We start from the raw sequence: 16,483 nt of genomic DNA, 5'->3' as shown, positions 1-16,483 counted from the left end.
TACAGTGACAAACTAATCTCTTTTCTATACTCTATTTCCTTAGAACCCAAGTCAAAGTAATTTGCAATCCAGCCAGTGAGTGATTAGAACAGAGATCTCATTTCAAGATCTCTCTTCCTATTCGCTCAGAGACACGCAACTCTCTTCTGCAACGCACTCACCAATCGGACTTCCAGCTTATTTTTCACTCTTCCTTAGATTTTCATTTGCTGTTACTACTTGCCTATATTGTCAGGCAATCCTATCACCTCTGTTGATTATTGCAGTCATTAAATCTGCATTTAGAAGGTAAAGTTGCACTTGATATACAGATGGCGGGCTTGTGATTCCAAATCCTCCTATTTGTATCTTTCCTATTTTTTTTCCCCTTTCAATTTACAATGCTGGAGCAAGTAGATGTTGATTAGGTATGATAAAGATTTCCGAATCCTGTACTCTTTACAACTATAGCAGTCGCTACAAAGAACCACACACAAAATAGAAGAATTCAAGAATTCTATGAGGCTTTATGAGGAAATAAATAAAAATTCTGTTTTTTATCCTGCATGTGTGTGTGTTGGATGATATATCGTCTGAAGTCTAAAAATAAATGCCCCATCCTTTCTAATTTTAAATGACTTCGCTCAAAAGCTCTATTAAATGGATTTTTTTCCTTTTTCATAGGCTTAATATAATTTGCAAATTTCACTTAATGTATAATGCGGCAATTGCAGCCGTGAATCTTTAATGCAATGTATCTAAGATTGAAATTTGTAGTTGCCGATGAAACTTCCTTAGAATGATATGAAATAGATGACTTATGTCATGAAATAAAATATGAGTCATCTTATGTCAAAATGATGAAAGAGTTCAAAATGCTATTAGATATATTTTCATGTTTTTGTTCATTTTTTGAGGAGTCGTGCAAAAATAAAATTTTAAAATTCGTTTGGGACTTGCTTGACATACAAATTCTCTCCATTTTGATATCACTGCTATTTAACCAAGAATTTCAATATTATAACCCTTCACTGAGGCGGTGAAAATTTAGGACTTAACTGGTGAGATGTGGTCTACAAGACCGCATTTTATTTTCACTCAAATTAAATTTTCTAATGCAAATATTAGTTTGAAAATCATACAATATATTCTGCAGGTATTTTTTTGTATATAAATATGTCTTAGAAATTTTTCAAAATATATTAGCATTGAAAAAAGTAATTGCGTTTGAACATACATTTTCTTCTCAAATGATATGTTACAACAAGTAAAACACATTACTTTTTACTTATTAAATCATATTTATATTTTCATTATATAAAGATATATAAAGAACTTAGCTCAGTTAAGTTGCTGTTATTTTTTAAAAAATGAAATATATATGTTATATGTTTTACTATTCTATCAAAAAAGAATATACGATATATCTCGATGTAAATAATGCATAAAATCTTTTAATGCCTCCTAAGTTTAATCAGACACAGAATGTTATATATCGTCGTTTGCGTTTCTCGTTTGTATGGTACTTTGATTTACATTACTCATTTCATATAGAGCGACGTTCGCAATCATGAAATTCCAATGAATCGTAACTCAGTTCATTTCACAAACCACCCTAAACAGAAAAATAAACTAATCAATCCATATCGTTTAGGTCATCGAATAAGCCTCTTAAAATTGGCAGAACTTATTCCATAAACATACTTTTTCCACTTTCTACTGGAACATTTTGCAAACTTATCTTCAACAGGTGAAAAATGAAATGCTTCTCAACCTTTTTCTAACACCCTGTTGAAAGGCCATTCAAAGGACATCATCTTAAAAAAAATTTGAAACAATTTTTAGTTTTATGAAAGGTCGATAACGAAAGCGCAAGATTGTAATTAAGTCATTTCCGAAAGCTCACAATATTTTTATAAAAAGGAAATGGCGAAGACTTTTTCAAAAGATAAAAGAATAATCCATTTCAGGCCCCTTCTGTATCGCAAATAACATCATTCATTTTCGATCTCGTTTCATTGTTTTATATCAACTCTCTGAGGACATTCAGGTATCCTTTTTCTTTAGAAATACCACACGTGAATAAGGAAACGGGAACCTCTTTTATTCTCATCCCAAAGGATCTGTTATCTATCAGAGGCATCGATTGTTGCAGAATTTGGAGGGGAGAATTTCTGCCGAGTCTATCAAGGAGAGTGTTAGATAAAATTAACTAATTTAAATCCTTACATTCATTCCTTATAAGGCATATCTTATCTGATTGAAAGGAAAAATTCAAAGGTTTTAATTTTGTATATACATTACCGAAGTGGAATGAACATTTTGACATATTTTTATATTAACAATACATTTTTATACAAAAATAGTTTTATTTAAACCTTGTCTATATTTGAAGATAAGTGGAATTCAACTGGGCAAAATGCCAAGTCAGGGATTCGGGGATGTAGAATCTCGGTGTCGATACCAAAAACCACCGACCATTTATCGATTCATTGGCTCTCATATGAATACAACGCAAATTCTTTCGATGGTCGGAAATACTCAATTAGATGAAACTTTGAAAAAAGTATATGAGCACTCATGTCGCATTAAAAAAAATAAGCTGAGAGTTGAAGATTCGTGACAGGACACTGCCGAGAATCCGGCCTGAGTGAGAGCATGCTAGGAATGCCGTTTGCCATCGAAAATGATTCGTACGGATTTTGATGAGATGTGAAATTTAGAGAAAAAGAGACAGTTTTACATGCCATCTGCCTATGGTTTAGAGTGATGATATGTCATAAAATAAGTCAAAATCGAACACTGACCATGATATATTCACTGAAGTATCAAATGAATCTATCTTGAAAATGTAGTACGTAAGTTTTTTTTTTTTTTTTTTTTTTTTTTTGTAAAAGTTTAAAAGGACAAGTTTAGTTTAGTTTAGTTATACTAACGTCCCATTGTAAAGCAACATTAGGGATATTTTGGGACGGAGCAGGTCCTTTTGAGCAGCGATCAGATGACGAGGATGACACCTGACCGGCGTCCTTCTCTCTAAACTCCCACACCACAACAGAGGAAGAAATTTTAAAAGGCAAAACAGCATATGTTAGGTAAATCAACTCAACTAAAGCTCTTGTTTAAGTAAGGGTACGCGGATCAAATTGCTGGAGCCATTATTGATTGCATCACTGTAATATATTTTGGTAATGATACAAGTATAGATTTTTATCTTCATGGAAATAAGTGTCTAATATTTATATTCAGTGTTTTGCGTTAAATTGATTTTTTTTTAATTTAGAATATTTCATTGATAGGTGAAACCTTTTCTAATTCATTTTTAAGAATGTTGCTTTGAATTTAATATCTTAAGGAAATAATTGAATACTAATATTAAAAAAAATATATTAGTAATTTTTTTCTTTCTAATAATTTAACTATAATATTTTCCCGCTTTTTTGTGGTAAAATAAATTACAGTTTTCTTAATTTATGAAAAATTTAGTTACGTATTACTAGCTATGCAGGAAAGAGGAAATAATTTTGTATTTAAATTATTCTTAACATGAATAAAATAATTTATGAACATTATACTGAAGGTTTTGAATATAACAATTTATATCATTAAGTCCATGATAACTCAAATAGTCAACTATTTATTGAAGATTTACATTTTCTTATTCTTTTTTGCCTTTACAAAATGCTAATCAAATTTAAGAATTCGTTTTCATCACTTTCATTTAAAGTCGTTTGTTTCGAATTAGTAAAGATAGATTTTTGTGATTAAGTTCCACTCATTTCTAATTTAGGAGCTTTTCGCAATTTCACATATTGGTGCATTCTCGAAGAAGATACGTCATGTATGTATATTTTTAGAACATAAATATCAATTAAGTGATTAATTCATATTTTTTTTTATTTTAGAAGTGTAGCGCCATTCAATCACGAACCTAAGGGAAAAAATCATTTTAAAGATATCATATTACATAAAGCAACAAATTATAAAGACTATGAAACAGAAAATAAAGGAAATAACGAAAATGCTTAATTTCTAGTATACTAGAATAGGTCTGCTTTAAAAATTGTTTTTCTTAAATCAAAATTAGAAAAAAAAACACTCGTACGAGTTAATTTTGTATATATTCCTTTCAAATTTGAATGAACATTCAAACTTTTTTGCAAATTATTTCAGAGAAGCAATTTTTATTCTGGAGCCGTATATCGAGGCTCATCGAGTGCTTCTAAAAACAGCAAAAAGTCATTCTAAAAATACCCTTTTTTAAAAATGTACTCAAATAAAGGATATTGATCAATTCTTGGTTGAATTTAAAGATTTAGAAAATTATCATTTACAGTGATATTTCCTTTCCGTTGTTTCATTTAATTCGCTGAAATTCACAATATTTACATGAATTAAAACAGTGTTGGAAATATTTTAATTTCTTCAATGCATCAAATAATTTTTTTGTAATTAAATAACAATTCTCATTAATAATATGAGAATAAATTTTTAATGAAAAATTATTTAAATTTTAGTATGAAAGTTAATTACAATCATTAAACAGCTTAAAAATAAAAAAGGACTTTCTTAAATTAATATATAAACTTAATCCAACAAAAATATCTCTTATGTTAGATAGAATGGGCACTTTCTTAAAATAAAAGAATTAAAAGAAACTATTCGTGAAATATCTTTACATAAGTACACTAAAAAGCGCAGGGCATTTTATCCAAAATATGGACCGAAGAAAGCTATAAAAACGTGAATTTCTGACAGAAAACTGTAAAAAATTTAAATTTGAATCCTATTCATAATGAAATTGTATTTTTAATGAATGTTTCGAGATTTTTTTTTTATAATATCCGGCGTGTCTGTAGGTCCTTACAGTTTTGTTTACAGTGCCTCACGGTTTTGTTATGAAGTTTATATTTTCGATCACAGAACAAGGTTTCTATAATTAAATTTCGACTCTTCAGTAGGCTCTCGAGTATCTTAATCAATCGCAGTTATATTAATACATAATACAAGTTACACTTTAAATAAAAACCGAAAAGCAATTTTTGCTATTACTCAGAGCTGTGCCCATATCTAAGGTGACATTCTTAGATTTATTGAAAAATAAATCAAGAGAAACGTTTTTCACTTTAACATTATTGTTAAAGTCAAAATTCGCTCATTCAGAAAGCTGCAAATCCCGATCTATCGCTCCAAACAATAGAGTGCCCTGTCAGCGTCAACAAAGAGAAATAGAAGCATACTATATTACAGCGAAAAATGAATAAATACAAACAAAAAATGAACACAAACTCGTGCTCTACGAATGCTCTATTGTTTTCAATCACGCACCATTTCAATCTGTTTCTAGTGCACAACGAAAAATGTCTTTGTAATGAGCCTAAAGCTGTCCTTCAGATAAGATATCTTCGGAAATCTGTTCGTCAATTGGATGTGCTGGCCATTGTCTAAAATTAGTTATTTGTTATGCTATCTTGTGTGAAATAACGTTTTAAGAATGTTTGAACTGAGCAAGTAATGAGAGATGTATGCCTTTTTGCATAGAAAAGTTATTTCGAAAGTGGCCTTAATGTCGTAATTTTGTAATGAAAAAAAAATCGACAACATATAGCGATCTCATTTATGGAACATGCAATCGGTTTTGTGGATATTCGCCTTCAATTGCCTTAAATATTGCCATCTATTGATGAAAAATGAAGCAGCTGTAGAGCATTTTGATTGGGAGAGCTTGTTATTATAGCAATTCTACGCATATGCATTACTAAAAGTCTGTTTATAAAAACGTTTTAGTTATTTTTATTTTTAATGTAATTTTTAGATTTGAAATCTATTTATGTATATATGTAATATGCAACTTTATAATAATATTTCTACCATTCAAAACAATTTCTACGATTATTTCGAAACCTCACACATATCAAAGCTATGGAAATTGACTGAAAGACTCTGAATATCTGGACCTTTGATGCAAAGTCCAGCTAAAAGCAAAGATCCATGCAGTCAATATTGAATTGCTACTTTCAGTATGAGAAGTAAGAAAAGACGTTAAGTTGATAGTTTCTCTCGGAAACCACCGCTTTTGTATCGTATAATAGGACCTATTTTCTTTCATAATTATAAAATATGAATGGACTGTTCACTCACTTCTTGGCTTACAATAATTCTGAAATTTTGTATAGTTGGGCTATAACATTTCACGACATATCTTAATATTTTAAAAATTGCATTAATAGTTCAATACTAAGCATTTCAATCCATAAGAAAATTTCGAAAAAATATTTTAAGATTTATATTAATAAATGGTGCTGTATATTAACTAAAAATAGAATATAAGGAAAAAAGAAAATCTTTTATGACTGGTTTAATTAGTGTAATCGCCATTAGTGGCTAACTTCGGTTAGGGATTTCGGTCAGGGATTTTGGTTATATTCGGTATATTGCTTATTTCAGTTAAATTCTTTAAATATCACTTCGTGTCCGCGATTCTATTAAATTGTCTGGCATTAAATTCTTTTATTTTAATTGTCTTATTTCTTGTTCATTATCTGCATGAATCTTTCTGATGATCTGTCCCATGATATCCCACTGCCCTTAAATCATATATTGGCAGTTCATCTGCTTCTAAAGTTCGAGATATCGTAGCTTCGGGTTTTTTTTCTTTCGTCTTAAAAACTACATAAATATTAATTTTTTTATTTATTTAGCAGTTAAAAATGGAAGAAACTCAAATTCTTAAATATTTGATGAAACAATGTAAACAGTTTGAACTGCATGTGGATAACATAATCTATTATTGAAATTGAGTCAAAAAATATATTTGAGAAATTACCGAAATTCAGAAAGTATTCGAAAGGTTATAAAAACAGTATCAATATAAAAACAAATGTTTAAAGTTTTAAATGTTGTGAAATTTTTTTTGTATACAGTAATATATAATGGACAGTAAGCTATCGCAGAAAAATGCCGATAATCAGTTTAATTTTTAATTTAGTAAATTCTGAATAAAATTAAAATAAATATCTCCGAAGTATACATTTTCATTCTTCAAGTATGTATCAAATTCTGTATCTGTAGGTCAAACGATGGCTTGTAGAACGTTAATCAACACACACACATAAACACATACATGTATACACACACACACACATACATGTATACACACACACACACGCACGCACACACCAATATTCATCATTATTATTAGTGCAGATAGAGGTTAAAAAGTTAAAAATACAAGTAATTTTCCTTTTAACGAAAAATATTGACTTCAAAATCAAATTGCACCATCTGAAGCAATGACACAGTAACTTAAAAAAAAATTTAGTTATATTGAATATCATAGTATAGACAGTCATTCATAAAACACTATAACAGGAACCTAATATCTTATTTCTTAATGATGAAGATTGAGATGCATTTCCAATTTTAAAAATAAATTTAAATAAGGTAACAATTATTTGACATGCCATATGGATTATTAAATGTCATTCTGAAAAAATAGGCATCATAAGTTTTTATATAGTCTTACTAATTATCTTTCGAAAGACTTTCTGTAACCCTTACACGAAAAATAGAAATAAATACATTTGTTTTATAGTCGAAACTGACATCAAAATAATAACTGCTTTAAATAAATTAAGACAATATACAAATTTATTTCAGGGAAAAATAACAAGCTTTTCAGAAAATAAAAGTTTTGTTAAAGAAAAGACTTTAAAGGAAATGAAATTGTGAAATGCTATTACAATTTTTTATTGCTTTAAATATTTGACAAAAACACTTAAAACAGATATTCAGGTTGTATTCAAATATATCTTGTGAACTGAAAAACATGATGAAAAAAAAAAAAAAAAAACTAATAAATTCGAAGAAAAATGACTTAAAAAATAAGTTTAAAATAAATATTTTTATAAACTTGAAATAAACATCGTTTTACGCAATATTTGCTAGAAATAATTTCCTTCAGAACATAGAAAAACATCCACGAAATAAATTCTTCTTGCATATTATGCAATATTGATGGTGCCCCTAGTCATACATGCCATAGTAATGGGATTTGCGGAATCTGCTATACTCGCGGATTCTGTTTCTTAGACATTTACTTTTAAGTAGCCACAAATGGAATGTGGTCAGGGCTCTAAATCTGGCTGCGACGAGGACAGTGCACAGGGATCTCCGAATCATGTGACATTTTTTCAGCGGATATGAGTCAGGAATGTATGTGGATGACCTGCGGCATCGACATATGAAAAGCGCATTTTTGAGAAATCCCATAGCAAAAAGAGACTCCTGAAAGTAATGAGAAAAAAAACTTGATAAAATAACTGTATATTTTGCAGCCGTTGAAGTTTAATTGAAGAAAGATCATTCAATAAGTCATTCCACACCATTTATTCTCTTATCAATCGTGGTGCCTAATTCTTTTTTTCATACCGACTAAAGTTGTTATTGCAAGTCATGAACATTTTTGAGTAAAAGACAAATTTGGGTTAGCTTCTTTTTTGTCTGAAATATTCCTAAACCTAATTCTCAATATTTTAAATAAAATATATTTTATTTAAATTTAATTTCAATTTCTGGAGGACACAGCTGCTGCCGAGGCGATAAGCTTTAATTCAAATTCGAAATATTCTAATGAATGCCCGGAGGAGCATCCCAATTTCATTTTAAGTGTAACGGATGCTCAGTTATTTTAAGTTTAGATTTTTAATTTGTTCCCGTACAAAAATAAAAAAATGGATGTTACTAATTAAAGATAAATAAGTTATAATCTTTTTAAATATTATTTTTATACACATCTATTTCCCATTGTTTTATGCAAAAAAAAAGTTTATAAAAGGATTGTTTCAATTTTTTAAAATTAAATAGTGTATGGGTTGGTGGATATATTAATTTATTAAAGCCCCAAATATTTGTATTTCTTATTTCTCACTTATGTAACCACTTTCAGATAAAAACTGATAGATGTGTTTATTATCAACAGTTTCATAAAATACATAAAATGATTAATAAATTATTGATGATTTCTTATTTTATAATATCATTCATTAAGATCTATAAAAGTTTGAATAAAACACAAAAAAATGAGACTCATTTAATATTTTTTAGGAACTGATTACATTTTTCAATTCTTTGCAATACCTCCGCATGTCAAGTAATTAGAAGAAATTTAAAACTAATAACATATTAATACTCATTTTAATTTCCACACGATCTATCAAGACACGAAATTCTTCAGTTTAAATCATCTGAAATTCGTGGTTTCATTATTCGATTCATTTTAATCCTTTAAAAGAGATCATTTATTGTTCAAAAATTTAGTTAAGCATTTCTCTAAATACGCCTCATTCTCCAAATTGAATAAAAATTCGTACATTTTTCTCCATTACTTATAATGACTCAAGTAGCAAAAATTATAATTCCTTATTTCATAAGTAAATTTTCTCGACTTCAAATAATACACATGTTTCAAGTATTTAAGAAATTAGCTAATGGATTTGAAATGAAACTGAATTATAAAAGTGATTCAATTATCTTTTATTTATGTTTGCGCCTCTCGCTATCCTTCTTTATTACAGCATCTCCAATTTTTTTTTTTTATCAGAAACAGTTTCTATTTTTCAACTCCCTGATAAAAGCACATTTTTTCCTAACATAAAGCGATCACAAACAGATAACTGAAAATTGACTGTCCTTCATGTTAGCGAGGGTGAGAAATGAAAGCTTTTTTTTCTTTACTTTCAAAATTTGATTTATTTCTAAAGCCATTTATTTCCATGCATTTTCTTCAGGGCTCTTCATTTGCACATTTATAGAAGCTTTGCGAAATGATTGAAATTGTTTCTGGAAATCAGCATCATCAACTAGTAGATGGATGATATGCTTTGGATTATTATATTTTAAATAAAGAATATAGATTTTGGATATCAAAACCCATTCAAATTATTTTTTAATATCCTAAACAATAAAATACAGATTGAAAGAAATTGGATGAACTATGTGTTAGTTCAAACATGGTTGCAGTATTTTTAATAAGACGTTTATAATCTCCAAAAATGACTAGCTTGATATTTGAATCTAAAAGAGCAGTTTATTCGTTCATCCTTCCTTGAATAAGAAAATGTGAATAGCATCTGCGTGTAAAGTAAAACGGATTATATGAATGAAATAATATAATCCAACGAAAGGGTCCGATTTCTTTATTTCAGATATATACAATCTGATACATGATCCTTTCATTTGCGTTCAAATTTTTATCTAATGGTTTGGATAAAATCATTAAATTGAAGATGAACATTACATTTGAAGGAGAATTTAACAATTTATTTTCAATGACAGATGACTAGAATTTTGATATAGATATTCTTAAAATTCATTTTGCAATTCACAGGAGTACTTGTATTTAAGTATTTATAGCATCGCATTTTAGGAGATATTATTAGATTTAGTTGTGGAAGCTTTTTCTAATTGTGGAACGATGGTCTACATATCCATATACTTACATAAGAGTAGAGTGGAAATCCTAAGAGACATCTTCTTTCATAATTCATTAGAAGATTTCAATTGTTATTCTTCGATGAAGAACAGAATGTTTTAAATAATGAATCATCCATTTTTAAAACCTTTTCTTGTATTCATTTCTCGGCTTTTAATTTCCAATGCTTGTCTACTGGTTATTCGAAGGAGCTTCACGAAAGATTAAAAAGATTACACACTTAAGTATAAAATTCATATTACAGGGTATAATTTTACTTTTCTTTATTTCCTTATTAAATTTTATGCAATATAACGTATGTTAAATTTGTAAATAACAATGCTAACGAAAAATACGTATAATGAAATAAATGTTATATCATAACTTATCAAGACCAAAAGACTTAAAAAGTCTTGTTTAGAACAATTTTATATATAATCATATTTTTTTCCTATTACTGTGGTCAATCACCAAAATGACTCAACCTTGAATTGCTTTTTATGCTTATAAGGTCATTTCATGTTAACATGTTAAATTTCTTATAAATATTTTTTTCTTTAATGATAAAAAGAGAAACTGAGAGCCATAATTATTAAGGATAAGAAAATATTATATTTCCTTTAATTTAAGTAAAAATAATGACTTATCAAAAATAATTTTTTTAAGAATCTCAAATTAATTTATTATTTAGTATAAAAACCACCTCTTTATTTAATAAATTATCATCAAGTGAAGGAAACTCTCATGACGCTCGGCTATTAGTACATATTCTTTCTAAGTAAATATAATTCTATCAATAACAAATCAGGACTTTCTAAAAGATGAAACAGATGTAGATAAATAAAATGGCAATTTGAATCCATAAACAAATTTATCCAGCCTTCTTAACATATATAAAATGTGTATTATATAATATGTGTATTATGAAGTTTGTATTATTTAATGAAATGTTTTCTATTAAGAGTATTGTCAATGCAAATAATTTTCGAAATATGAGATTAGAAAATAATCGAAATGGAAATCGAACGTAATTATTTCTCCAGATGTTTATATTCTTCGAAAGTACAAAGGCTTATTTTACAAATTTATAAAAAAAAGGCACTGAATTAATTTGCAGATAGAAATATTAACACTGGAAGTTTAAAGAAAAAATTAATCGAAAATATAAGAATAGGCTCGATTTTTCCACAATTTAAAAATCTTTTACAACTGAAACCTTATATGATTTGAATAAATAATATTTTATGAATAATCCTATGTATATGTTTTTAAATGTATTTAAAATAAAAATAATTATTAAAATTTTTATTATTATTACGTAGAAATGAAAATTTGTGATTATTTTGATGTACTTGTTGAACACTTTATCCAAAAAACTCGTTTCATTCATATATTGTTCAAAATGATTATAGTAAAAATATAGAAGCATATATTTTTTAATATATATAATTTTGACATTAATTTAACATAAATTATTAAAATGTATTAAGAAAGTATGAATTCATTCAAATAAAATTTTATAGCGGCATAACTTTAGTTTATAGTTCTATTTGAAGTATTAATTCTTTTGGATAAAATAAATATTGAGATTATGAAATAAGATATCGAGGAAAAATAAAATTTTTCAATTAAATTCATTATATATATATATATATATATATATATATATATATATATTCTATATATATATATTTTTCTATATATATATATATATATATATTTCGTCATTGCATTATCTGCATTGTTTAAAGCAAAATGTAACTTCAATACATTGCACAAAGTGTCATTGGCAACACTATAACACATATAAAAGCATCCCAAATAGTAAATAGGTGTCCATTTTAAATAATTTTGCCATGTTTTGTGATTCCTTAGGATTACTATTACTTTTATGATTCAGAAATACGGACAAGTTAATATTCAACTTTTTAAATTTCGAATTCTACCCGGTGAAAATAGTAGCGTTGATGTGAAATTTTGCATGCTCATATTTTTTAGTTTGCTGCATTTAATAAAGTTGCTCATTGTATCAATGGTTCATTTATTTGATCCTGCAATCAAATACATTCTAAAACAAAACTGTTATGTGTTTGAGATTTGCTTATTACAGTTGATGTCAGTTTATGAAGGCAATTTGTGTTATGTGATGATTTTATTTTTATTTACTTAATAACTATCATTAATAACAAATCGAGTATATAACAGAAGACATTTTTAAACTGCACATGTTTTAACAAATTGCTTCATTTTTCATGTTTTTATATTTAAGTATCTTTGCAATGCGTAATATTTGCAAGTACAAAATATTATCACTACTCTTCTTGAGAAGATAAATAAAAAATTCCTCTAAAAACTCATTTAAGATTTACCTTGCTGAATACGAAAATAAAAAATAAGACTTTCGATTTAATTATTTCTAAACAATAATATTTTTAAACAGCAATCAGTGGCTAATTAATATTTAACATTCATAAATTACTTTACATTGAACGTTTACATAAAGTCACATCCTCTGCAATCAAAGTATAATTCCACTCAGCTCGAGTGCATGGCAACACTATTAAACATTCCATTCCCATACGGTAAATTCTTCATAAGTTGTCAAGAACTCAAAATCATTGAACTTATTATCAAAGAACTCAAAATCTTAATTTAAAAACAATAATGCATAAATACTAAATTATAATAAAGGAGAACAAAAAATAATCAATTACACACAAAAAAATTCAAAAATTAAAGACAGTTAAAATAATAATTTTAAAAAACAGTAAAAATCGACTTTAAACGCACGCAAGTTTTTATCAGCATAATAGAATTTTAAACTCAGAAATTATTAAAAAAATTCTAAGACTGACATTTTTAGAAATAAAATCAGAAATTCTATCATATTGAATAAATAATTTTACGAGTCAATTTTATCTTATATAGAGCACCAGCTCTCATCACATGTTATCAGATTCATGTCTTTTTTCTTATATGCCCTTGCAAACATTTCGAAATCCATTAATATGTAATACCACTAAAACAGCATTCATTTAAAAAAGCAAATTCAGCAATTTTCTGCAAATAAAATTTATAATTCCTCTCTATTTGATAAAAAAATGTTAATTTACCTTCCATTTGACTCATCTTAATGCCTAAATCGATTAAATAATCATTCATTGTATCAACCAAAAATCATTTATAAATTTTATTTCATTCACTCGATTCATTAGATATATTGGGTAATATATCATCCAAAATGTATTAAGTCACTATGAAATTTTCTTCAATCAATTTAAAATTCACTAATTTATTTTTAAATGACTGCTCTGAAATCATATCAAGTCAAGACATCAGCAATGAAATTCAAATTATTATTCCACTGAATGAATGATAAAACATTATATATTCAGAATTATTCATATAATGATTATGTAATCTCTTTCTTTTGTTGCATTAACAGATATTACATATTACGTTTCAACAATGATTTTTTCACCCGTAGTAGCTTGCCAAAACTGCATTAGAGCCAATGAGATATAAATATTAATATATTACAATTAAACTTAATATAAAATAATTGCATAACATAACATTTCAAAAATGAGATTTTTGTAGGAGATAGATGGTACATTTAATACATAGTATTATAACGGTGAAATCACAAAAATATTTTACATATCAAATCATAAAAAATACATTAATATAAATGATAATCAACTATTGAAATGATAATGAAAGATGTAAATACTGTTTATATCACTCAGAGAGATAAAAACTGCATCCTTGCAATAAAATTCAAATCATTCTGACAGGGAATAAATGATAGCATTTCAAAAATTCCATCCATTCCTCCCAAAATCAAATTACGCATCCCCTCCATAATTTTATCAACACAGAAGACACGCTCAAAATAATATTTAAAAAATCTCAAAGCTCTCAAAGTCATCGTCACCCTGATAATGAAAGGAAGCAGAGTAGAAAGGCAGAGACCACTTACCCGGTTCTTTTTTCGCGGCCACTTTTCTTGCTAAAGTCACTCAGAATCCTCGCCGAAAATAAAAGAAGGGGAAAGAAAAACGATAAAACTTTTTCTCCTCGCGAGAAAAATCGAGGAGAAAGTGGGAAAAAATGAAGTAGAAGTTCTAAAAAGAAGGAGGAAGGGAAAAAAAATCTAAAGAAACCAACCACCTGTTGCCGCGAGGAGAGAGTTCTTTGGAGAAATTTTCAGAAGCCGGAGATTCGAAGAAAGAGCATGTAGCTAATAGGAAGACCGAAGCAGTTGTGAGAGAGTTTGGTTCTTCGGGAGCAGGCCTTCCCCCTTACACCCTACCGCCTCCTCCAAACGGTCTCCTCTTGCTCACGTGCAGAGTGACGTCACAGGACTGTCGTTTCTATTCGAATTTTTACTCCTCCATCTTATTTATTTTGTTTTATATTATTAAGTAATAATTACATAAATTCCAACAGTTTAAAAATTCCAGTTCAAAAATATCAGTTCAAATTTAAACAGTTCAAAAATGTTTAGTAAATTTTTAACATAACAAAATAAAAATCTAGCAAATCCTAAATACTGAAATTGCAATTAGGCATCAAATTTTGAAGCAGAAGAGAAAATGAAACGGAAATACAGGGTGTTTATAAAGTCCCGGACCCATTTTGATGTTTAATAACTCATAAAATAATAAAGATATAAACACACTTATGACATTTATTGATGGAATAACTCATATATTTTCCTTTTCAGGTTTGAATATTTTTACTTTTGTAAATATCGTCTGCGCGTGTGGTTAATTTCAGATAATTTCATTTTCCAGTCTAAATATCTGTACTTTTCTAAATATTGTCTGCTTATTAATTGCATTTTTCTCTCTTTTGTTTTTGTCAACTATTGCAATGTTATGCTTACTTTTGATGTGTTTGTTCTATGTAGTACTTTTGTATGTGATGTTTTATTCGAGCGGATATTAAGGAGAATGCATACACCACAAGAGAAAGCACAGATTTTTTGGTGGTTCATAGAAATGAAATCGATAGTGCAAGCACAGAGAAATTTCAGAAGAATTTACCAAAAAGATCCTCCATCCAAAAACAGCATCTTGCGGTGGAAAAAGAATTTTCTAGAAATTGGAAGTATCGAAGATAAGAAACGTTCCAGACGTCCTTGCACAAGTGATTTTGATGTTGAGCGTGTCAGAGAGACATTTTTACACAATCCTAGAATATCTGTGAGATCAGCGGCAACAGAATTGGATATGCCAATTTCGACGGTGTACAAGGTTATTAAGAAAAAATTAAGACTGCATGCATACAAAGTTCAAATTGTTCAAGTTTTGGAACCGAACGATAGACCTAGGAGGATGGCCTTTGCAATAGATATGCTAAGGAGGATAGAAGATGCTGCTGATTTTCTGAAGAGCATAATGTTCTCCGATGAAGCATCCTTTCATGTTTCTGGCATTGTTAATCGCCATAAAGTGAGCAAATGGCTCTGTGGATGCCGACATGCTTGTCGCTACCTGGCGTGAAATTGACTATCGACTTGATATTCTCCTTGCTACGAAGGGGGCACACGTGGAAGTTCATTGACAAGGGTCATGAAACTTTTTGAGTCTATTTAACCATTTATGTTATTAATTTAAATCTATCTTTATTATTTTATGAGTTATTAAACATCAAAATGGGTCCGGGACTTTATAAACACCCTGTACAACGAAATTTAACAATAAAAACATATCAGAATCTCCAAGTACTTGGAAGTGTTTGGGAATGAAAATCTTGTTTAGTTTCAATATGACTTTTAGGTATACTTTAATTAAAGCAAACATAGTAAAACATTTGTCGACTCATTGGAAGATTAGTGTAATTTAGCTATGACATTCTGAAAATCGGTCATCATTGAAATTGAACGCGTAATTGCATCCACAAAAGGGTTTGAGCAAAAGCATAACAGATGTGATGTCTTCAAGTGCTTGGTATTCCACGAGAAATGAAAATAATAACTTTATTTTTTTAAATGTCGATTAAACTCTATCAATAGAAAATGCCTGA

At 28.3% G+C, this 16,483-nt stretch overlaps 1 long non-coding RNA gene across 1 annotated transcript in view; it reads right to left on the bottom strand.

The window, feature by feature from the left end:
- The window catches only part of LOC129981711 (uncharacterized), a 123,136-nt gene extending 108,442 nt beyond the window's left edge, over window positions 1–14,694 (bottom strand). The window contains exon 1 of the long non-coding RNA XR_008785351.1: window positions 14,433–14,694. This is a non-coding gene — a long non-coding RNA (uncharacterized LOC129981711). The remainder of the gene's footprint in view (window positions 1–14,432) is intronic.
- Between the last annotated feature and the right edge of the window lie 1,789 nt (window positions 14,695–16,483).

This window comes from Argiope bruennichi, chromosome 8 (genome assembly GCF_947563725.1).
Source record: "Argiope bruennichi chromosome 8, qqArgBrue1.1, whole genome shotgun sequence".
NCBI classification, from domain to species: Eukaryota; Metazoa; Arthropoda; class Arachnida; order Araneae; family Araneidae; genus Argiope; species Argiope bruennichi.
This window is presented reverse-complemented; position numbering and strand designations above follow the sequence as displayed.